Source organism: Anolis sagrei, chromosome 1 (assembly GCF_037176765.1).
Source record: "Anolis sagrei isolate rAnoSag1 chromosome 1, rAnoSag1.mat, whole genome shotgun sequence".
NCBI classification, from domain to species: Eukaryota; Metazoa; Chordata; class Lepidosauria; order Squamata; family Dactyloidae; genus Anolis; species Anolis sagrei.
In genome coordinates this window covers 89,204,625-89,230,055 of record NC_090021.1, presented here as the reverse complement: position 1 = coordinate 89,230,055, position 25,431 = coordinate 89,204,625, and the positions used below count along the sequence as shown (strand labels likewise).

At 40.7% G+C, this 25,431-nt stretch overlaps 1 protein-coding gene across 1 annotated transcript in view; it reads left to right on the top strand.

Annotated features, from left to right (window-relative positions):
* Window positions 1-25,431, top strand: part of SLC35F1 (solute carrier family 35 member F1) — a 244,364-nt gene that overhangs the window by 142,103 nt on the left and 76,830 nt on the right. The gene's annotated exons all lie outside the window — the stretch shown is intronic.

The window sequence follows — 25,431 nt, the reverse complement described above, 5'->3', positions numbered from 1 at the left end:
CAAAATATACTCTCTGAAAACCTATCATCATTTTCTGTTTGGGGAGCAATTCTCCCCCCGTCTGCGTTTTTCCACCAATTCTGGAATGGTACATTAATACCAATTATTCCCTTTTTTCCTAACCAAGTAAGAAAAGGTCTCAAAATGATGCCATGAAAGAGCACTTTCTTTTTCTCCGCTCATTGGTTCATTTGATTTATTCATTCCAACCAGGCATAATAAAATTCTGCGGGATGATTTTCTCCTTGAGTCAGTCAATTAACCAAACAGACTCCATTCACACTATGTCTGGAAGTATGATGAATTAAAATTACCACAAGGAACAGAAGGAGGAGAGAATTGATTCCTGTCTGATAACAGTGGGCTTCAAGTTAACATTTGGGCCTGTTGTGTTCCTTTCTAGACCTTCCACTTTCCATGCCTATGCCCACACCTTTGACTGAATTCTTTCCTTTGCCCATTGCTTTGACCTAGGTCTTTCCTATGAGTCTCCCAAAGGGGAATGAAGTATGAATTATCCAGAGAAATACTGCAGTCCCTGGGTCCTTTACTCTTTCCTCTACATCCAGTTGGGCTATTTAGATTCCCTTACCTTCAGCCATGCTGGGTGGGGTTGATGGGAGTTGATGTTCAAAACTGCTGGATTATGTGCACTTTTATTAATGCAACTTACTACATACGTTCTTCATATTGAGGCATACAAACAGAGCAGATTCCTTAATCTTCTGTTCCAGTGAAATGTTTCATATCTTTAAATTTCAAACTCCAGTCCTAAACCTCCTGTGCCAGTACACATGCTGGCACGATATCCTGTTATAAGTTTGTTTTCCAGTTCTGCAGAAGTGCAATTTCCGGCTCACAGCCAGAGGCGGCCCTAGGTAATTTTCAATGGTAAGCAAACAGTATTTTGGCGCCCCCCCCCCCAACCAATCATTGATATATATTATCTGTTTGTCGTGGGAGTTCTGTGTGCCATATTTGGTTCAATTCCATCATTGGTGGAGTTCAGAATGCTCTTTGATTGTAGGTGAACTATACATCCCAGTAATAGTTTACCTTGCCGCATTTGCTCCCTTGCCTGGCCCGCTTTGGGTCCAGAGGCATGCCTGAAGACCCCTGCGTGTGCACCAAAAGTCACCTCTTCTCCTGACTTTCTCCTCAGCCATTGAGACCGAGAGAGAGAGAGAGAGAGAGAGAGAGAGAGAGAGAGAAAGGTGGAGATGCCCACCTTTCCTGAAGGTAGGTGCAAAAACAAAGGAGGGAGCGGAGGTGGGAGATACCTCCAGCCGGAGGGGCGCTCTCTCTCTCTCTCTCTCTCTCTTTCTCTCTCTCACTTGGTCCCAATGGCTGAAGAGAAAGTCAGGAGAAGAGGCGACTTTTGGTGCACACGCTGGGGTCTACAGACATGCCTCTGGACCCGAAGCGGGCCAGGCGTGGCGGCTCCACCCCTTGGCCCACCCGCGGATTGGGGAGAGGAGGCGGGTGGAGTGCCGGGGGATCGGGAAAGGGAGCCGGTCATGGGGAAGGGATCGAATGCGGAGAATGATTGAACCAGGTGGAGCAGGAACGAGAGGGGCTAGGCGAGGCTCAAGGGCCCGGCCCCTTTGGGAAGAGGATTGCCCGGCAGCGAGGCAAGAAAGCCGAGGCTCCCCCCGGACTGCTAGGGCTGTTGTGAGCTGAGGGGGCGCTCCTCAAGTGGCAGTTGAGGGGCATTTACAGAGGCACCTCTGCGCCCCTGGCAAAAAAAAGTGTTCTGCGACCGCTTACTTTGTGTAATGGACGAGCCGCCCCTGCTCACAGCTGTAGGCAAAGAGAGGATGGACACCCTATAAGGATGGTATTAGGGCTGTTTCTCCTTCTTCAGAGTTTCTCTTTTCTATATTTTCCTTGTGTTTATATCTGGGTGCTGGTGTGGCATGAGAAGGCCAACAAATCAGTGGCAGCCTAGTTACCTGGCAGGGGGTTGGACTTGGGGACAGTGTAGGCTTCGTTCCCAGCCCATATAAGCTCTTCCCACCACTACACCAAAAGCTTTGATCATCAGCCCTCTTCCCCTCAATGTTTGTATTTTTATTTTGTTAGTGGTGTCATGTTGCTCAGATCTTTGAGTGGTTTTTGGCACAGGGAGAAGATCTAATTGAGGATAGTCAGGGCACTTGCACCTATCATACCCTATATTGCATGGTGGCTCTTAGATGTGAAGACCTGGAATTCTCAAGCTTTTTCACACGTGGAGCCCTTTTTGAAGGAAAAGTTTCTCATGAAACCCCAAGAAATGTTTATATTATATATTATATATAATGTATCTATATTAGGCATGGGCGAACGTCTGGGCACAGGGGCCACATATCATTTTAAAATTTGACAGATGGGCTAGGTCAGTGGCAGGTAGATGGAGAATGTTTGGGTCAGTGGCAGGTAGATGGAGAAAAAACATTCCTTTGTACACTGCACATATCTCATTTGTGGTGCAAAAAAGAAAGAAAGAAAGAAAGAATGCAATATTAAAATTTAAAATATTTACAATTTTAACCAACATAAACTTGACGGTATTTCAGTGGAAGACCCCAGGGGCCATCAAGTCCAACCCTTTTCTGCCATGCAGCAAAAACACAATCAAAGCACCCTCAACAGATGGCCATTCAGGCTTTGCAGTAATTGTAGTAATAATGATAACAGAAACTCTAGGGACCATCCAGCCATGCAGGAAAAGGTCTCTGAAAGCAAGCAGGGCAAAGGGGAAGGGGTCTGTATGGCAAAGAAGGGAAGGATGAATTGAAGGGGAAGGAAGGGAATGAAGGGGGAGAGAAAGGAAAGTGGGTAAGGGGGTGGGAAGGGAACCCTTCATGATTGGGGTTGCCATCCTCAGCATGTTCCACCCCCAATGGCGATGGTGGGGCAACAGGGTGGGCAAAGACCTGCTCCCTCTGGAAAGAGACCTGTGGCTGGCCCTGGGCTACCCCCCCCCCCCCCGGGACCTGAAGGTCACCTAACCCACCCTCCATGCTCTATGGGATCCTCTCTGTTGCCTTCAAGCTCATCTTCGAGGAGAGCCCTGCCAGTGCCACTGTCCCTGCCCCCAGGCCTGCTCCATGCCCCTTACACCCCATTACTTCCACCTCCAATGGGGAGGCCCCCACCCCCACCCTTCTTCACCACCTGACTTTTGGCAATTGTGCTTCCAATGGTGGCACTTCCAGCTGCAGCACTTCTGGTGCTTCAGTGGTGGGAGAACAAGCAGCAGACCGGTACCTCCTTCCCCACTGCTTCACACTTGGAGGAGGGAAGAGCAGAGCCCTTGACTCTGCTTTGTAAAGCTCTAAGGGCTCTGTGGAGTACAATTTGAGAGCTGCTGGTGTAGACAATCAGATCATAATCAGTACAAGAACAGTGGCTCCATCTCATTTCCATGTGTGAGAAAACAATTCAGTGGGTTCTTCCATCTCTCATTCTACTGCTACAAAATAATTGGGCTGGATGTGGGGGATACCAAGCAGTGCCAAACAGTGCTGGAGGTCACACCCATTCAGGTGAGCTTCTCCATTCCAACAAAATGTGGCCTGTGCTCATTCTTGCTAAATGCACTTGCCACTCGACCCACAAATGTGGGTCATAATATTGCAGCAGCCCAGCAATCAGGACATTCCTTTTGAAGTGTGATAGTATTATCTGTCTCTGTAGCAAAGTATATCTGAGAAACAAGTAGATCTGAAATGTGAGCAGCAAATTCTTTAAAAATATGTGTTTGTAATATAACACCTTCACACTATATCTCTTTGTATGTGTGTGTGTGTGTTGTGACATGCTTCACCCTTCAGTTGTTATGCCAAATAATGCACTGAGGTATGAATTATCTCATTCTCCTACATGTCTCAGTGATTGGTTACAAAACTTAGCAGGAGAAAAAATCAGTGCCAGTACAAAGCAAAATCCATATGGAGCATGACTGCAATGTCACAACATTTCTCAACACACATTACTTATGAGACTTAAAATATACTCCAGAATTTTTGTCAAAGCTTGTGTGCTTTAACAAGAATAAATTCTATATTTAATCACCATCAACGTGATTTTTGGAAACAGATATAAAAGTAAGTTATTTTTTTTTTACTGCTCTGCAGTTTTTAAAAATAGCTTCCTGCATTGATTTTTTTTTTATTCTTGTGCCAGACAGAACAGTTTCATGCTGGCACCATGTAACGATCACATATAATATGCAGACATTCAAGCATGACTTTTGTGTAAATTTTAAATTCCCTTCAGATGAATGCGACCTGCACTTCTAGAAAACTGGGGTGAGAGAACAAAGGGTAGGAACAAACTTTGGAATGATGTGTGCCACTCCACAACAATATGCAAATGTTAATGTAACCTAGAACATAGGCAAAATCAAACCCTCTCAATTTTATTGGGATTGCATCTTGTATATGGATGCAACATCGAATGCAATGTTACTATAAGTAATTTAGATCGTCACTATGATAAAGGACATGTGAAACCGAGCAAGACTCCTATTTTGTTGTTGTTCATTCGTTCAGTCGTCTCCGACTCTTCGTGACCTCATGGACCAGCCCACGCCAGACCTCCCTGTCAGCCATCACCACCCTCAGCTCCTTCAAGGTCAGTCCAGTCACTTCAAGGATGCCATCCATCCATCTTGCCCTTGGTCGGCCCCTCTTCCTTTTACCTTCTACTTTCCCCAGCATAATTGTCTTCTCTAAGCTTTGCTGTCTCCTCATGATGTGACCAAAGTACTTCAACTTTATCTCTAGTATCCTTCCCTCCAATGAGCAGCCGGGCTTTATTTCCTGGAGGATGGACTGGTTGGATCTTCTGGCAGCCCAAGGCACTCTCAGAACTTTCCTCCAACACCACAGTTCAAAAGCATCGATCCTCCTTCGCTCAGCCTTCCCTAAGGTCCAGCTCTCACATCCGTAGTTACTACAGGGAATACCATTGCTTTGACTATGCGGATCTTTGTTGCCAGTGTGATGTCTCTACTCTTTACTATTTTATTGAGATTGGACATTGCTCTCTCCTCCCAAGAAGTAAGCGTAAGACTCCTATACTCCACAATAAACCAAAGGCGTACTTACACTGTAGAATCAATGCAGTTTGATATCACTTTACTGCCATGGCTCAGTGCTGTGGAATGATGGGATCTGTAATTTCGTGAGGCACCAACATTCTTTGGCAGAGTAGGCTAAAGACCTTGTAAAATTGCCAAAGCATATATTTTATCTACACCTCAAGTCAAAACATGCTTTGAATTTGTGAATTCATTGTATGCTAAATAGCAGCCTTGATGGGTGGAATCAGGGCTAGTTAATCTTTTGTATGTCCCCCCATGTGGTGTTTTAAACCCACCATTAGAAGTTATTGTATGCTGGGAGGCAAAGCTGCTAATATAGATAGCAATGCCCATTTCTCTCCTACAAGAAAAGATCGAGCACCAACTTCAATTTGAATTGAAATCACAGTACTAGATGTTAATACTCCATACATAGCACAGTTTTAAGTTTGTTGATCTCACTCTCGCATGGCCACTATTTAACCAACCATCCAGCACATACCATGTTGCTTGGTCCTAGATGTAAAACGAGGATGAGCAAAGTATGACCTGCGTGCTGTATGGCCTTCCAAGAACATATTGTGGTTTCTAGAGCCCTACATGGTCCAAAACTGAGGAAACTTAGCAGTTCTTCCATTATATATCTCTCTCTTCTCATCCCTTAAAAAACAAAATAAAACAAAATTTTCCAAAAAGTCATGTCAGACTTACTTTTTTTGTTCTGGGAAACCCCTACATGAAAGTGGCCACTGGAATTTCAATGGCAATTTCCAAAGAACAGCAACAACACTGACATTTGAGACAACTACCACAATTTCCTGATGAGCTATAGCTAGCCTACATTTTAGCTATTCACAAAGTCACAGTTTGGAGTTTGAGCTTGCAATTCAACACTACAACTTGGACAACAAACAAAACACTGTATCAAATTTTGAATAATGAGCCACAATGTCATTAGCACACAGTACTTTAACTACATTATCATAGTCTAGCAAAGGGTGTAGCTGGCAGATGAAGCTATCCAGATGCTCTAACCCAGGGGTCCTCAAACTAAGGCACGGAGGCCAGATACGGCCCTCCAAGGTCATTTACCCAGCCCTCGCTCAGGGTCAACTTAAGTCTGAAATGACTTGAAAACACACAACAACAACAACAAATCCTATATCATCCGCCAAAAGCAGGCCCACAATTCCCATTGAAATACTAATAAAATTTATATTTGTTAAAATTGTTCTTCATTTTAATTATTGCATTGTTTTAAAGTGTTTTTTGCCCTACAAATAAGATATGTGCACTGTGCATAGGTATTCATTCATTTTTTTAAAAAAATTATAATCCGTCCCTCCAACAGTTTGAGGGACTGTGACCTGGCCCTCTGTTTAAAAAGTTTGAGGACCTCTGCTCTAACCCATAGAGGCAACTTGTGTATCTAGTCTCAGAGATGAATCCAAAAGGTTTAGGTTCAAACAGAATAGCTAACCATTATAGGAAAGTGCATTCTTGACTAACTGGCTCAGATTTATTGACAAAAATTGAATACCAGTGTTTACTAGACAATGTTTCAAATTTTAAAAAAAAGCACAAAGGCCTCATAATCCTTAACAACAACAAAAGTTAATTCATCGTAAAAGTTGCAAACCATGCAATTTTGCAAGAATGTTGGAAACCACCACTGCCGCCAAGAAATCAATATTTCAATAACATCTTAGTTGTTGAAGCAACAGCTCAGGCCTTTTGCTCAGGAGTGCATGATAAAATGAAAAGCAATTAGCAAAGTAAGTGATCTCAGCAGTCAAATACAGGGGTGATGTATTAGAATCCTCCTACATGTGCATTACCAGAGTAGTTCAGCAGTACAATGCTGATATGTATACATAGCTTCTTGAGCTCTATACCATTCTGGAAAGGAGGTGTGCCCTTTGAAAACAATTCAGAACTGGCAGTTATGCAATGTGCAGGAGATTAAATTGCCAACTGGGGTGAATCATATGACATGCTGCTCTTAGATCATGTGATATGGGTAGGGAAATAAAAATGTCCAAAAAATAAAAAGAAGTGAATAAATGGTACAGATTTATTGTTAAGTGTTTCCCTCAAAAAAAAAAAAACAAACTCCTCAGTCTTAAAAAGTTTCATTTTATAACCCATTATACATGATATTAAGCATTATACTGAAATGCATAATAACAAAATGGAAAATTAAAATGTGTTTGGGGCCTCCCCAGTTTAGAGCTTAGGAAGGTAACTTTTGTGACCACTATTCCCAGAATCATCCAACAAGCATGGAATGGTTTTGAAATTACAAAATTTAATTCTTGTTGAAGAATGCCTTCAAATCATTTCCAATTTAAGACATTTTCTTGGCAGGATTTATTCAGAGCAGGTTTGCCTAAACCTTCCTCTGAGATTGAGAGAGAGTGACTTGCCCAAGGCCACCAACCAGGTTTCCATGGCCAAGTGAGGAGCTGAATTCAAACCACTACGCTGACTTTCCAAAATTTACTTAGTTCAGAATATTCCTATTATGTGAAGTAAGATAGTACAGACTAAAATTTTGTGTGAATTAATAATGAGAAAGGAATTTTATGATACAGTTATTCCTTACCGTTTTATGAATCCACTATTTCAGGAATGAAAGTCTGTGAAGAACATTTACAATGACTATGAAGGATCTAAACCCAAAACCTGCCACCATATTTAAGGAAGTATAATCCACCATATAAATACCCTAAGGGCATCATATCCAGTCTGATCCTGGAAGCTAAGCAGAGTCAGCGCTTGCTAACTCTTGAATGGGAGACCACCAATGAATCCTAGGTGATTTCGGCTATATTTCAAACAAGTATTTCTTGCCAAAGAAAACCCTATGAAATACTGCAAATCAAAGACTATGTGAAAGCACATGCAAACATAAAGGGGGGGGGGGGGGGGTTAGGGCTGGTTTGAGTTCATAGTAGCATACAGCCAGAGGCGGCCCTAGGTAATTTTCAATTGTAAGCAAACATTATTTTGGTGCCCCTCCCCCCCCCCCAACCAATCACTGATATATATTTTCTGTTTGTCGTGGGAGTTCTGTGTGCCATATTTGGTTCAATTCCATCATTGGTGGAGTTCAGAATGCTCTTTGATTGTAGGTGAACTATACATCCCAGTAACTACAACTCGCATATGTCAAGGTCTATTTTCCCCCAAGAGCGCCTCAAGAGCGCCCCTGGGCAAAATCAACTATACTGCAAATGCTTACTTTGCATGATGGGTTGAGCCGCCTCTGCATACAGCTGACTACAAGCCATATCCAAATGGCTAACAATATTTCACTGGTTTGTAGCTCTCTGTGCCCAGTTGAAAATTTTTCATTCTCAGCCTTCAGACAAGCTCCATGAAATATACTTCACAGATTAATTGGAGCTCTTGAGGCAGAAAAAACACTCAGCTATTGTCTTGCCTTGAAAATTCCATCTTCTGGGGTCATTTCTTTGGAAAAAAGCCTTGCCTGTCAGTCACTTAAAGAAGCCATATTCATTCCTCACAGAACTTCTGAGAAGTGTATCTGTAATCATTGAAAACTATTTATTTGCTCCATATTGTAAAATAGAACTAAAATAAAGGATTACAGAATATCCTACAATTTGTCCTTCATGAAAATATGAACGGGGTGTGGGTACTGTTTCTTGTTTTGAGAGGTGAACAAATATTCTAAATAGCTTTAAAGTCTTCAAAAGGTGGCAGAGGGTTATTTTTTATTTCTTCTTTCTTAACATCATAAATCAAGAGCCTGCCCAGTACTTCAAACACTGGTCCATCTGCATTCCTGGAACTGAGATTTCCCAGAGAAAAACTTACGTCATATTTAGTGTCCTTCCTTGGAACATTATTGGAGAGAGAAAAACTGACTTTATTTTTATTTATTTACATCATTTTTACCCTGCCCTTCTCAACCCCCCCCCCCCCGGGGGGGGGGTGGACTCAGAACGGCTAACTTTCCCAACTATGGGAGAGAAATTTCCTATGCCATTTCTAAGGCTGGTGTTAAATTGCACCATCAGTGAAGGTATACTATATCCATTTCAGCCATATATTGAGGGATTATAGTAGGCTGTTAGGAATTGTGGGAGTTAAAGTCCAAAACACCTGGAGGGCTGAAGTTTGCTCATGCCTGGATGATAGCATATGGTACTAGTCTGCTTATCCCTTCTGCCATCCATATCTGGCTGCTGTCTTTCCTCCATCCTAATTAACATAATAAGATTATTCTGAACAAAGTAAAACTTGGAAAGCCATTTTGTAGCTGTATGTTTGGCAGAACTACTGTGAAGAGCAATTTAGAAGAGCAATTTAGGAAACTAGATGTGCTTAGCTTGGAGAAGTGAAGGTTAAGAGGAGACCTGATAGCTGTGTTTAAATATTTGAAATGATGTCACATTTTGGGGCCTGCTTGGAAGGGCCCTGAGTTAAAAAGAAAACATCAACAAGATCCAGATCTTCCAGGAAGATCCACATTGTTGCAGGTGCTATGGCAGTGGAGACTATCATCTGAGATCACCATGAGCTGTTTAGTAGTGGGATATGTAGCCTCGTATGATGGAGTCTCTCTTTTTTTTCCTTTTTTTTTTTTGAGGTTTTTAAATAGAAGCTAAATAACCATCTGTAGGAAGTACTTTGATAGTATGTTAATGAATGGCAGGGCATTAGACTGGATGGCCTTGTGGCCACTTTCAACCCTAAGATTCCCTAGTTCTTTGATTTCCAGAAAGGCACCAAACAAACACAAACCCCTGAAGCTTCTTCACATGTTCAACATTTCCTGGATAGATTATCTCCACCACAGAAGGAACAGAAACATTGAGCTATAATGATAGAAATGAAGGAAGGGGAGTGTTACATATAAACAGACTAGAACATACTAATACTGCAGGAAAGTGAGATTCTGTGTAAATGCCAACCAGGCCTGTGGCTGATTTGTTTTGCAGCAGACCCCTTTGCATCATCAATATATAGTTGATGGATGTCACTATTCATGAGCTTTGTTCTGCTTTCTGTTTCACTCAAAGGAAACAGATGTACAGGTAAAGTTGGCATTTTCTGCTATTGCAAAAATTGCTGCAGGAAGATCAGCAGCATGTCGAGATAAATGCTGACCGTGGTCCATAATGTCCCATTTTTGTAGTTTTTTTTTTAGTTCTGAGTCCCATTATATCCTTATGTACAGAAACAAGGAAATCATCAGCCTCCTGAAGTGGATGCAAAGAAGGCTGACAAGCCCTTCATGTTCTCCCCTCTTTGAGGCATGTCTTTCAAACGCTTCATCTGATTCGAAACACTTTCATCTGTGTGCAGGATATCAGAACTGACAATGCTTTGTTGCTGTTGACTTAGGTGCACATCAAATGCTGACTCTGCACAGAGTGGTGCTTTTTCAGTGGGAAGTTTAAGCCACATGGTGATTGGTTGTCAGGGCTTAATAAATTATTCAACAAAGACCAATCTTTGTGTGTATGACTCTCTCTTCCTCTCCCTGTCTCCTTTCCTCTCCTTTTCCACACATGCCACTCAGGTGGGAAAAAGCACCATGCTGATCTCATTAGTGGTTATGCATAAAAGTAGTCTGTTGCTAGTTCAGTTTTCATCTGGGGAAAAGATGGTCCATTTGCAAAGAAATTATTCCTCATGTAGATTCAATGCATGTCCCTTTTGTTGGATAAGATCATAACGTCCACAGGTGTCTTTGCTTACATTCTGTGGGAGATGGGTGACTGTGAATAAATATTCCTTAATAGCCTTAAGCTTTTGTTGTGGTCTAATTTGAAGCCCAAATATAGTTGTCTCATGGTAAGTATGGAATAAAGATGTGTCCTACCTGGAGGATGACAGGTTGTGCACCATTGCATTACTGAGTAATTTTCTTGCACTCCTCATAGATTGCTTAAAACTTGCTTCTAGCGGTTAAACCTAATTAACACCCTATTTGTTGGTTGATTCATAATGTATATGTGCAGCTAGATCAACAAAGATTGTAAGAGGGAAGATATGTTAAAGAACCAGTGAGGTGTAGTAGTTGAGGGTTAGACTCTGAGAGATAAGGGTTCAAGTTCAAACTTGGCCATGGAAACCCACCAGGTGATCCTGGTGAGTCACACACTACCCCCCCCCCCTCCACTACGATAGGTTCACCTTAGGATCACCACAAGTTGGAAATAACTTCAAGGTGCACAGCAAAAGCAAGGTATATTACCATCTTTACTTATAATATTTTTTGTGTTATGCCTAACAGTTGAGTTCTTTGCCTGCAACAAAATATGGCCATTTTGAGGTGTTCTTGATCAATATGTCAGCCAGCCATGCTATTTCCAGGCTATTCCAGTCCATTATTTATTTTCTATTATGCAGCTGCTTACCAATAGTCCACATTTTGTGCTCACTTCACATGCTCCCTAGACATATCCACTCAAACATACCCATTTATGTTATTTTCCTTAAAGTTTTGTGGCACTTTGATAAACCTTAATCTGAATCCTTATGTTAATTTATGTAATTTATAGTGGAAATGTTAGTCATACTCCCAGAGTTGGTACAGCCACTTTTTAATACATACCCCTATTACCTACCCACACAGATTTGCCTTATTTTTCCCATCTAACAGTCAGCATCAAGAATGAATACTACTACTCCAGTGTATGTAGACATATTAAAATACGAATCTCTTTGAGTCATATGTCCGAGAGCAACCAATTCCAAGAATGACTGCTATTTCAGTGTTGATGGGAAAGGGAACAATAAAGAGCATATTCAGGCATGCCCAAAACAATTATTGTTACAGTCCTTCTACACTTCAGCCTCCGCTAGTTATAGCATATGACTGGCATTTCTGTATGCTCAATATATTACCATACATTCTTTTGAGAAGAAGGATATTATATCACAATAGCATGCAAGTTCAGACAATGTTGTTTTCTCTCTGTTTCTGAAATATGTTTCTTGGAAACATGTTTCTTGGAAACTATATGGGAATACAAACGTCCGCATATTTTGCGGACACTACCTTCCATGCCTCCTAATCCCTCTGATGCCAACATCAAGCTGATGTAAGGACTCAGCACCCTTGTGTACTTGCCAGAGCCCCACCATTTCAGACAGAACTAGTGATCATGTTTGAATCCTTATCATGGGATATCAGGCTTTATCAGCAGTTTGCGACTTTCACTACCCTCCATGCCCCAGTGATGCTGCCTCAGATACATTGTGGTGGGGAATTAAATCCTAGTGCAGTGGTGCACCACCTGTGGCCATCCAGGTATTTTAGCCTTCACCTCCCAGAATTCCTGACCATTGGACTACCTGGCTAGAATTTCTGGGAGTTGGGGGTCAAACAACTGGAGGACCGCAGGTTGTACACCACTGCTTTACTGGATACTTCTCAGGCACCCCTCATAGATTACTTGTATGTGTGTGTGTGTGTGTGTGTGTGTGTGTGTGTGTGATGTTGTGCTGTTTTGTTGGGCTTGGCCTCATGTAAGCCGCTCTGAGTCCCCTTTGGGGAGATGGTGGTGGGGTAGAAATAAAGATTATTATTATTATTATAAACACAACTATTATTATTATTATTATTATTATTATTATTATTATTATTATTTGAAACACAACAAGATGAGTCCACAGCAGACACTCTGCTGGCTGTTGAATTGGATCACACGTCAGACACTTCCGAAGTGTTGTTGTTGTTGTTGTTGTTGTTGTTGTTAAAGCTTGTTTTTAGCAGTTAAACCTAATTAACACCCTATTTGAACAAATCATCTCTCCCATCCACAAAATGAGCATCTTAGGGTCACCATAACTCAGAAACAACTTAAAGTCATGTAACAATAACATCTAACAATCTAAGTGCTCATTAAATTTAAGACTCACTTGTAAAGACTTAAATTCAGTTTTTTTGCCATCCCAAATAGTTGACACCTTCTGTCTCCGAACTCTATTGCATATTGAGGAATAGTAATTAACTGTATACAAGAATGCCTTTGGGCGACTGAGCACTCTGTTCCTTGCCCTGTGCTGAATTGTGAATTGTGAAGACAACATGGGGCTTAGGAGGCGGGGAGAGCCTCCATCCCAAGAATCTAGTTGGGATCCTTGTCCTTTTCCAAACAGCTGCATAGCCATCCTTCCTTTTTTTATCCTTCTTTTCTCTCTGCTTGTTTTCCCCTCTCTCCCTGTACTTTATGTTGAATGGAGTTACATGAACTTTAAAGAACAACTCGTCTGTAAGAGAGTTCATGTCAAGATTTAGCCAGATCAGATGCTAAAGACAGACCTTTTTATAAGCTGACAAGTTGGCAGCTTGACAATTTCTCTATTTTTAATTGAAAGGAGGGCAGCAGCAGGGCACCCCTTGCCCTCTCTCATTCAAAGTGGAGCAGACCCATACTCTGCCAAGCAGCAGTTGCAGGCCATCGGGCGTTTAAAGTCTTCAGAAATGTGAACAGATGCTGAGAATGTAACAGAAGGACTGCCGTCTGTGAGAACTAACACAAACAATTGATGTTGGACCATTGACTTTGGGAAATGGAATTATTCTGCCCAAGGAGAATTGCCGGGATCAGGGGTCATAATAGGCTTTTCTTTTGTGTGTATATATATCTTTGCCTTGACTTCACCTTTCAACTTTTATCCAGCCCATGGATTTCATAGGGTCTTCTTAGGCAAGGAATACTCAGAGATAATTGTGCAAGTTCCTTCCTCTGAAATCTAACATGCAATGACTGCTATTCTGAATGAAGAAATATGTCACCTACTGTATTGTCATCATGTCACACATTGTTCTTTTGCCTTGGATCTTTGTGTTGTTTGTATGCATCAGATCTTTATACGCATAATCAAATGGCTTATAGGCATTTTTGGTGTATTAAATGCAAGTAATGGTAAAGGGTTCCCCTTGACATTAAGTCTCATCATGTCCAACTCTGGAGGTTGGTGCTCATCTCCATTTCTAAGCTGAAGAGCCGGTGTTGTCTGTAGACACCTCCAAGGTCATGTGGTTGGCATGGCTGCATGGAGCACCATTTCCTTCCCACCGGAGCGGTACCTATTGGTCTAGTTACATTTGCATGTTTTCAAACTGCTAGGGTGGCAGAAGCTGGGGCTAACAGCGGGAGCTCACCCTGCTCTCCAGATTTGAACTGCCAACCTTTTGGTCAGCAAGATCAGCAGCTCAGTGGTTAAACCTGCTGCGTCACCAGGGGCTCTTCAATGTATTAAATGTATTGGCTCAAAAAACCCAGTAAATGATACGAATCATCTTTGTCACTAGGGCTGCTTTTCTATAGACTTTCTGTATTGTTCTTCTTTTTTATAGAGCACCAGCTACTGGAGGAGATGAAAAATCAAAAGTCAGGTTGCCGCATGACATCCAATTGCTAGCCTATCTTGAATCTCAAAAGGGACATGCATACAGGAGAAGCAGATACGTGTTAAAACTTTTTTTTAAATAACCAAAACAAGAGATGCAATCAAGAGCGTGCATGAAAAGTTATTTGCCCGGTTCTGAAAACAGTGGTGCTGGTTGCTAGGCAACTGAAGCACACTGATCATGGCTGGGAATAGAGAGCATTATTTTGGAATACATTCTTGTCAGGAAGAGAGCATTCGATTGACAGCCTTGGATCAAAATTCACTCTTTTAGGAGATGGCAAAAGGCTTCTCCAAATGGCACCACCATTGCAGGTTTATAGCCTTTCATTCGGGTGCTCTTGAAGGTAGTGTTTCACAAGAGGTAGCTACAATTGCAGAATCAAAATGCATCCATCACAGTGCTTTTGTTTGATAACTAATGGGGAGAACATAGCCCAGTGTTAGACTCCAGAGAGATCACAACTGGATTTCACAGAGCAGAGCTTGAAGGGAACTCATTAAAAGTAACACATTTTCTGTAATGTGCCGTAATGGGATTTAATGAGAGGGCAAACACAGAACTTCCCCCTATTTCTTGATTTTAATATATTGTTGATTTCTGCTGTGGCAATTAACATTTGTCGAAGGCTTTCATGGCCAGAATCACTGGGTTGTTGTAGGTTTTTTGGGCTGTATGGCCATGTTCTAGGAGCATTCTCTCCTGACGTTTCACCTGCATCTGTGGCAAGCATCCTCAACAAACCTCACAACCTCTGAGGATGCTTGCCACAGATGCAGGTGAAATGTCAGGAGAGAATGCTTCTAGAACATGGCCATACAGCCTGAAAAAACTACAACAGCCCTATTAACATTTGTTTCTTTCAGTGTTTCTTTTTGAGGGACATTTTGAAGGCCTGGACATTGTTTTTCTCCTTTTATGGTTTTTAAAAATAATCAGTCATAATTTAATGAGTAATGCTATCGTTGAGTTCTCCATTATTAGAAATGATGACTGTCACTCATGTTCAGATAAGTATTTATTTGCCTTTCTTGCCCCAGAGGGGATTCTTCGTAACTGTGAGTCTCTTAGAGCACAAAGGAGGAGGAAAGAAAAGAGAGAAAAGAAATGTAGCTGCACCTTTAAGGTTACTAGTTTCTATTTTCACATAAGCTTTTGTGGATATAAACCCACTTCTTTGGATGCAGTACAGAGTCTAATTTGTCTCAGCCAGAATGGCTGGTGTAGCTGGATGAGAGGGAAGTCAAGGACAAAGAGTCAGGATTGAGCAATCGGCAGGCAAGCAATTCACGCACAGCCAAGTTCAGGCCTTGAGGAAAATGCATCCTAGAGCAGGGTGCAAGGAGTGTGTCCACCTCACACGTATTCATCCAACACTTAGAAGAGCTATGTGTAATATTTGGATTTAGTCTATAGCAGAGAGGGGAATTTTGGCTTTTGAGATGTTCAGGTCTTCTACTCTGAAACCCCAGATAGCATAGCCCCAGATTTACTATGCCATCTTGTGTACACTTACATGTATGTATAATTCACCAGTCAATTTGGGGCCATGCCACAAATTTCATAAAGTTTTCCGGGGCAAAGAATTCTCAGAGGTGGTTTTGCCAGTTCCTTCTTCTGCAATATAGTCCACAGCACCTGATATGCATTGGTGATCCTCCATCCAAGTACTAAATAGAGCTTCCAACATCAGACAGGATCTAGTTGGTGGCAACACTGCTTTCTATGCTGCTAGCCTTCCAGTAATGCTTATGAAAGGAAGTAGAAAGAAACTAGAGTCACACTGGTCAGTGGCCATGCCTTAAATTTGCTTTGCCTGCCTTTGAATTTTGCCCATTTACCCTTAGCAATTTCTCTGATCTTGTTACACCAGCCCTGGGTTACTTAACTGTGGGATACCTATAGTTAATTGTCAGTTCCCGGCATCTTCAGGTAGGATTATGAAAGACCCCCATATAAACTCTGGAGAATCAGTGTAGACTAGGGCTGGGGAATATCTGAACTGTAGCTCTCATTATCCACGTCATTGGCTATACTGATTATGAATTATGTGAGCTATATGCCAACAAACACATGGAAGGATAAATGTGTCTACGCTCTGGTATAGATGATACTAAGTTAAAGGAATGTATGTTCTATCTCAATACGTAGTCCCTTTCTCTTATGCCCCGTCACAAAGATGTACCTAACCCCAATAGTCCATAGGCACAAATTATTCCCTTCTTCAGTTTTGCTTCCTGCATTATTAACTCAAGGATATCTCAGTTGCTTTCCAAAAGAGCTGGTGACTATATAATGAAAAGTGTTGGAGAGGGGTCACAACTTTGCCTAGCAATAGGCAAAATGCAAATGTTAAGAGAATCTAACAATAGGTGTGTCACTTCTTTGTCTTCCCAGTCCCAAATTGTTGCAGATATTTTTTGGGAAGTGAAAAAGTAAGAATGATTCAGAGCAATGCAAGATCAAGTATTAGTTAGATATTTCCCGCCACACCCAGCTGTGTAGGAGACCTGTACCAAATGTTTTACCACATCCATGCTTGATAAAATCACTCATTCCCTTTGTTCGTGTACCACTAGGAACCTGAGCGTGATTATCAATGGGACATTTTGGCAAGGTCTGACAAGACCTTTCTGGTTGCCTGATGAAAACCGATATGATGGGGCTTGAAATGCAATTAGTTGCACAGTTGGAAACAGGAACCTTTACCAGACAGGCACAGCTCCAGGCTGTTGGTTTTTTAAAGGTATCACTTTAGTTTTATCAACCAAACTGGAAAAGATTACTTTCCTTTATCCTTAGTAATTTTCTATTGCTAAGTTTATAAAAGTAGGTATCTTTTGCTCTTTAGAGCTCTTATAGAAGACAAAGATGGTGGGTCTAATTTGCATTTGAAGGGCAGTTCCCACAATCTCCCTGTCATGTTGGCTGGGGTATTCTGGAAGTTATCATATAAAATACTAACTTTTTTATAATCAGTTTCTGAACAGATGCAATGTTTGCTGTGATAAATCTAGATGTTTTTATATCTGAACATTGAGGCTGAACATCCATATGGTCCAACGTCACTGCCCAGAGAAAAAAGGATAATGTTTCCAAATTCTGGCCTAGAACAAAGCAGACCAAAGCAATGTCATTATCATTTTCCCAAGTTGTTATTAATATTTGGATATAATCATCAAAATGGTTCCTGGTGGGATGAGAATGCCAACTGTCACCTGTCAATCACACTTGGTATAAATATTATGAGGAATGTCCAGAATCCATCCATGAAGAAGAATCAGTCACGTTTTCCTGGATGGATAGTGCACTGAGTTGTTCTAATCTTTTGAGCCAGGTTTTTGCCCCATTTTTAGGATGACAGTTATATAGCTCTCAATCTGTTTTCTTTCTTTGGAGGTGAGAAAATTCAGAGTGATCGGCCAGCCAAATATTTGCCGGCATAACCCACAAGACAATATAAGGGGCAAACCACAGCATGTATGTTTATGGGTTGTTTCCTAAGTCAATACAAGTTACTGGCAAACATAAGCTGGTCTGTTTTTGATTAAACATTAGCTTGTTTGAAATGAAGGGGTTATGTTGAAAGTAGATGTTCAGGTGAAATTTTTTACCAATATGTGCATCTCATCTACCATAAGGTATTGCACAAACAAATCAACATTCTCAGGACTGTTAACCTTCATAGGTATGGCATGTTTACCTGGTTTGAACAGCACACTGATATATTAGGGCTGCCAAGTTTAATCAGTTTGATCAGTAGCTTTATCAACATGTTTCAATTAATCTAGTGAGATAAGAGTACCTACAGTAGGGAAGAATACTATGTGTCAAAACCACAAGCAATATTTCACTTCCTTTGCATTGCTCTGTCTAGTCATTAGACACGAGACGCTTGCGGAAAAGAATCTTAAGCAAAGAATCTTTGGCAATGCTTATAGTAATAATTTGATCTACATTTCTCTGGATCAGATTGCAGAACTTAATACTCTTCTAAACATTTTGATGCTATTTTTCAGCATCTCAAGCAGAGAACTTGCAAATATTAACTTGTTTGGATTACAACTCTCAGGATCCCCTAGCAACTATAATCCAAGACCATGGTAGCTCTGAGAGTCTTGATATTATATTCTAAAAAGATAATTATTTCACAGCTCTGCTTGAAAGTAGTAGAATGCATGTTTGGCATACTTATTTTGAGATGCTTGCTTAAAATTGCATGTTGAAAGGATTTAAAAATATTAATAGATTAATGTGGATATGGAATGGGATTTTGGCACAATTTATGATAGAAGCACAGGCTCTAGATGGGCTTGTTCATTTGGTCAATTCCTAGCACAAATAAAAACAAATGAACCAGCAATGGCAGGGACATTTCTTCTTTGCCTCTCACCAGTGACTTTGTTTTTCCCCTTACATACCAGGCTGTTTTCCTTTCCTGCTGCTTGTCATCAATTGATTTATGAGAATACTATTAACTACATCCTTAATAGCTTACCACCAGCTTTTTGCACAGACTGCAGAGCTGCTTTCTCACCCTTAGCAAATGGGGTTTCCTACTTATCCATCACGATGCACATTGAGGCAACGGATTCCTTGGCAATGAAGTTATTATGCCCTGGTCAGAACAAGGCAATGTCCAGCTGCTCTTCTAATTATTTTTTCTAGCAATATGTCTGCTAGATTTTTTATGAGAAGAATTTATTTATTTATTTATTTCACAGTTTTCTATACCGAGCTTCTCAACCTCATTGAGGGACTCAGCCCGGTTTCCAGCCATAAAAAACATATACACTCATTAAAATATCATATATCACAATTACAAAAACAACTTTAAAAACACTATATATAAAACTACAGTGGTCAGTCGTCCTATTAAGATGGATCTACATCAACTTCCATCCAGGGTCCTATGGTGTTGTCTCATTCATCGAAGGCATTGATGAATTGAAAGAATTTAATTGACTTCGGTTTCTCCCCATTCTCGCCTCCCTTTGCCTCTTTCCCCCCTCTATGTACAACTGGCAAAACCATCTCTGAGTGTTTCTTGCCCAAAAATAACCCTATGAAATTCATGGAGTTGCCATAAGCCAACAGGCAACTTGAAGTCACACTCGAAAGCAAATTGCAATTTGGGCTCAGTTTATCATCATAGTTACCTGGCTCCTAAATTGTGATGGTGACACTTCCCTTTTGTTTAACTAGTGATGGAGCACATTTGCAATAACTGTCCATAAACGGAAGGTGACAACATGCTAGTCTATTTTGACATGCTATATAATAATTGGAATACTGAAATAATTACAAGCTGTCATCATGACATAAATGGGGTAAATTAGGTGATGGTAAGAAATCTCTGATTTCAGCATTTGCATGTATGTGTAACTGAGTCTGATTGCAGAGTTTCAGTAATGAATGCAAACTGATGCACACTGAGCATTTCCTGGTGTGACAGATAGTTTGCCAAAACTGATAGTTTGCTAAAGCCACCAAGAATCCATAATGTGTGGTAAAATTGGCTAACCAGTTTTACCCATATTATAAGAAGTCAAGGAATGCTCCAGAGTTTTGGTGATACTGGAATCGCCCCATACTTTGAAGTTAGTGTGGACAACTAGATAGGCTGTAATCTGAACCAGACCATTGTCTACATGGCCCAATCTCTGTTCTCCATGGCCCAGAGAAAAGGGAATTGGGTCTGTGTTGTTTTTGTTGTTGCATCAGTTGGTTGGGGAACTCCATAGAGCTCCTCACCATCATCAGGTGCCTTTGCTGGTGACAGCCAAGAGCTCTCCAGAGCAGTACAGATTGCTGATGCAGCAACTGGGACAACAGACACAAGTGATGCCCATTGGGGCTGAAGTGGTTATGATCAGACTGTATAGTCTGGACTCCACTTCTGCTACAGATTGGGGTGGAGTGTTTGAACAGCTCTGTGGAATCAATTTCTGCTCCTGAACCAGTCGTGAATTTTGGTGTATATCTTGGCTGGATCTACACTGCCCTATAGCCCAGGATCTGATCCCAGATTATCTGATTTGAACTGGATTATATGAGTCTACACTGCCAGATAATCTGGGATCAGATCCTGGGATATAGGGCACTGTGGAAGGCGCCATAGATGAACCCACAACTGATCTTTTCCCAATCCGGTGTCATCTAGATATATTGAACTACAACTGTTTTCATCACAAGCCGTAGATCCATGTTAGTTGATGATTTTGGGAATTACAGTCTAGCACAACTGGAGATTTGGGAACAGATGACTTAGAAGTTATGGGAATAACCAGAAAAGGTAGATTTACAATACAGTCTTTCAACTATTGTCACAATCAGAGTACCTTTTAAACCCATTTCTAGATTTGCTCAGCAGGTGTATGCATCTTCTTACAGACCTGCCTCTGAGGTATTTTTTCTTGGCTTTGTTCTCAGTTTGACTTGACATAAAACAGAACTGGTATAAGCATTGTATGCATTTTCAAGATTTCTTGTCTCCCTCATGCCTTCCTTTGACTTCAAGAGCATCTTTATTTCCATTCATTCTCCCTCTGACATAATGTGATTCTGTTTTTTCCCTTTGATGCCTCCTGTTGTCAAATTGGCAAAACTTGCTGTAGTACCGCTTGCATGCATGCTATGTGTAAATGTAGTCTTCTGTACACATATTGCATACTTACACAAGAAAGGAATAACAGTCACAGCACAGCTATAGTTTGTGTACACTCTCATCATAATTTATTCTGCATCCATATTTCTTTCATTTTTATAGATTCTCAGCTGAATTTATCTTTTGCTTTCATTCTGTGTCAAGACCATACACCCCTTGGCTGCTTACTCCCTCTCTGCTGTTTACATTTTTGTATATCTGTATATTTTAAATTGTATTGTAATGCTTTTAATGTTAGCCACTTTGAGTCTCCTTATAGAGGAAAAACGAGGATATAAATAAACATAAAAAACATAACCATAAATATAATAATAGTAATAATAATAATAATTTTAATAATAATAACTGATATGATTCTACCTGTTTCCTGAAATCTTTTTGGGAGGTCCACCTCTTTGTCCCATGACCTTCACAGGTACATCTGTGGGAACATGGGAGGAGGCCTTCATGGTAGTTGCTCCCATGCTCTGGAATCGCCTTCCTAGAAAGGCTGGCCAGGTAACCATCTTGCTGTCTTTTTGCAGGCAGGTGAAGACTTTTTTCGTTTTGTCAGGTCTAAGTGCTCAGGTTCAAATGACCTTTCATTTGATATTTTGTTAATATTTTTGTTATCTTTACTGTTTAGTTTTTAACTACTTTTAATTTTACTGATAAGGTAAAGGTTTCCCCTTGACATTAAGTCTAGTCGTGTCCGACTCTGGGGGGTGATGCTCATTTCCATTTCCAAGCCGAAGAGCGAGCATTGTCCATAGATGCTTCCAAGGTCATTTAGCCAGCATGACTGCATGGAGCACCACTACATTCCCACCAAAGTGGTATCTATTGATCTACTCATATTTGCATGTTTTCGAACTGTTGGGTTAGCAGAATTTTACTGATAACTCAATTGTATTTTTAACTTTTGTACTAAGAGATGTTTTAATTTTTAAAGCAGATAAACTTCAGTAAACTGCTTTTGAGTTCCAGGCTGGATAAAATACAAGTGAAGATAGGTAGATGACAGGTACTCGTCATCATCATCATCATCATCATCATCATCATAGATGACTAATCAGGAAGGAATTTCTCGGTGTTAAAAGGTTGGGGCAGGGGGAATGTAGCAAAATTATCCTTCATGCTCCTTAGGGGGCATTTTTAACCAAAACGTTTTTTTGAATATTTTAAGATGTTGTGGTATGGATTGTGGTGGGAGAATTCAACTCTCCAAAATCCTATGGAGAATCAGTGTAGCTCTCCAAATCCTGACCACCTCCATTACAGAGAAACCATAAGAATTTAAAATTTTTGATGGGTCAAACTTGAGGCCTATCCAGCTTAGCATTCTGTTTCCTACAATGCATTACAAGTTGCCACACAGGAAGACAGAAGCAGGAGGTAAAGGCACCACCTTTTTCCTGCTGTAGTCACCTAACAAATGATATTCAGAAACATGCTGCCTCTGATCCATTCATAGTTCCACATTTACACAAAGTAAGGCAACAACTTCAGGTGGCAGATACTTGGGGGGGGGGGTACGAGTGACAAGCACCTACCCTGTCCCATTCCTCCTGAGCGCAACAATCAATGTCCCCATATAATCAATGTCCAACATCACCTGAACTAGCATTCTGTTCTACGATTGATGGAGCACTGTCTCGTCAATGTTAGCATAACATTCAACTGCCACTTGAGTTTGCTTTTGTTTGTGGAATGTGAGGAATGTGTGGTGTGGGAGGCATCCTATTGTTCTGTCTTGAGGATCCAAAACAAGTTGGGATAGCTCTGCTGAAGGTTATATATAGCTATGAAATCCATAGGTTCAGTGTAAGTCAACAGGTGATTTAGGAGCAAATTCTTTCTTCCTCTCTCCTTTTCTCTCCAAGTTTCATGGTTTAGTTTAGTCATACGGTATTAATTCTTCTGTTCCAGTCTCTCAAATGCTTTCAAAATATTTCATTTTCTCTTTCTCCCTATCATTTCTCCAGTTTGTCCTCAACTTATTTCAATTGATGCAAACTGATTTCAAACTGAAAAAGTATCTTTACCATTAAAGACAGAAAGAGAGAACGCAAAAGATCGATCTGCCTGTACCTGTAGATCCCTTCAGAGAGTTTTCCTTCCTTCCTTCCTTCCTTCCTTCCTTCCTTCCTTCCTTCCTTCCTTCCCTCCTTCCTTCATTCCTTATTTCCTTCCTTCCTTCCTTCCTTCCTTCCTTCCTTCCTTCCTTCCTTCCTTCCTTCCTTCCTTCCTTCCTAGATGTTAAAGCCAGCCAAACAATTCTTACATTACAAAAAAGAAAATCCCATGATTTGCCACCTGAAAGAGGCAGAATTGCAAAATTAGAGTCCACACAGATTGTACAGGAAATGCTAGATACTTGTCAATTCCTTCACCTCCATCTAACACAAGGCAATGCAAGAAAATGTTCATCTCATTTACTTATACCGTAGTAATGTAAAACTGAGTTGGAGCCGTAAGGATACAATGTTGGTTTTATAACTGATGATCCCACAAACGACACTTAAAAACAATACAATATTTAAAATTAAGAACAAATTTAACAAATATAAACTTATTAGTATTTCAGTAGGAAGTGTGGGCCTGCTTTTGGCTGATGGGATAGGATTGTTGTTGTTATTGTGTGCTTTCAAGTAGTTTCAGATTTAGGTTGACCCTGAGTGAGGGCCAGGTAAATGACCTTGGAGGGCCGCATCCGGCCCCTGGGCCCTAGTTTGAGGGCCCCTGAACTAGAGCATTTTAAAATACATTCCGAATGACTAGGTGGCCATTTTCAAGTTTTCTTTACACTGTGGTGATATCCACACTATTACCATCTATTGGTAAGTTCAGTCTAAAAGATGTCATTGAATTTAGAGAGGCAAGACAAAGGGGAGAGAGCTCTTTTCTCTAATGTGGTTTGTAATGAAGATGTTTTATCAGATTACAAGAGTCTAGAAAACAAAAGCCATGAAAGAAAAACCCGTACTGGTTTTTATTCCTCTGGAAAAAAATGATAGAAGGGTTAGTGCTGCTGAATAAATTTTTGATTCTGTTTGCTCAAATTTCTTTACTTTCCCAAGTGTCTCAAGCCAACTATGATGCAGTGTTAACAGCAGCAGAGCATTAAAAAGTAATGAATGCACGAAGCAAGAGTATGTGGAAGTGTTTGAAGAAGCGGAAAGGAGTAGTCACGCACAGTTTATTTTTATTTATCAGCATAAATTAATATGAGCTAAAATGGCATTGTGTTTCCTTTGTTGGCTAAAACAAATGGTACTTGTTTGTTTTTCCATAATCATTGTAGTTAGAGGGCAGACATCTCTTTGGGGCTTACACTGAAATTTAGGTGAGGCCCAGGAAAGAAGGCACTTCAAAACCATTCTGGGCATGAGTTCACATGTGTGCGTCTGTGTGGATATATGCCCTTAAGTGACTTGTTGACTTATGGCAACCTCATGAATTTCATAAGGTTTTCTTAGGCAAGGAATACTCAGAGATGGTTTTCCCAGGTCTTTCCTCTGAAATATAGCCTATTGCCCCTGGTATTTGTTGGCTGTCTCCTATCCAGATGGCTGGCCCTGTGTAGCTTTCAAAATCAGATGGAATATGGTACTTCTAAGGTGTTTGGCAATTCAGGAATGGTCTCATATACATTGTTGAGATACATTTATTCAGCTAAATATATTTACAAGGAGGGCCAACATGGACTCTGGGAAAATAGGTTCAGATCTTTGCTTAGCATTGGAAACCCACTGGGTGATCTTGAACTAGTCCCACTCTTTTGGCCTCAGAAGAAGGCATTCAGAAACTTCCTTGGAATAAACCTTGCCAAGAAAACCCTGTAATAGGTTCATTGTATATCAAAAAATACTTGATGGCACACATCAACAACAATTTATGGAGGAGGAAGTGAATCAAATTCATTCATAATTATTAGATTTAATTCTGTCCCATGCAGGTCTGCTGTAGAACATCAAAAAGAGTTAATGTCAAATATATGAATATAGCTTTTGCAATAGTTCTGGTGATCCCATCTCAAAAATGGTACCTGAGAAATGCAACAAAAAGGCATAAAACTTGCAGAAAAATGTGGTGGTGTGCATGGATTGCTTTGGGGAAATTATTAGAGGCTTATAAAATATGCCTAAGAGTGAAAAAAGTACCCCACCTCTACGCTTTGTTCAAAATTTTGATATGGATGACAACTTATTCTTAGTCCACATTGTGAGGCTAAAGTAGAAAAGAGAAAAGTGATCAACCTCCTACATCTTGTTAGTTGCGTGGCATAGTATTCTAACATCACCAGATGCAACT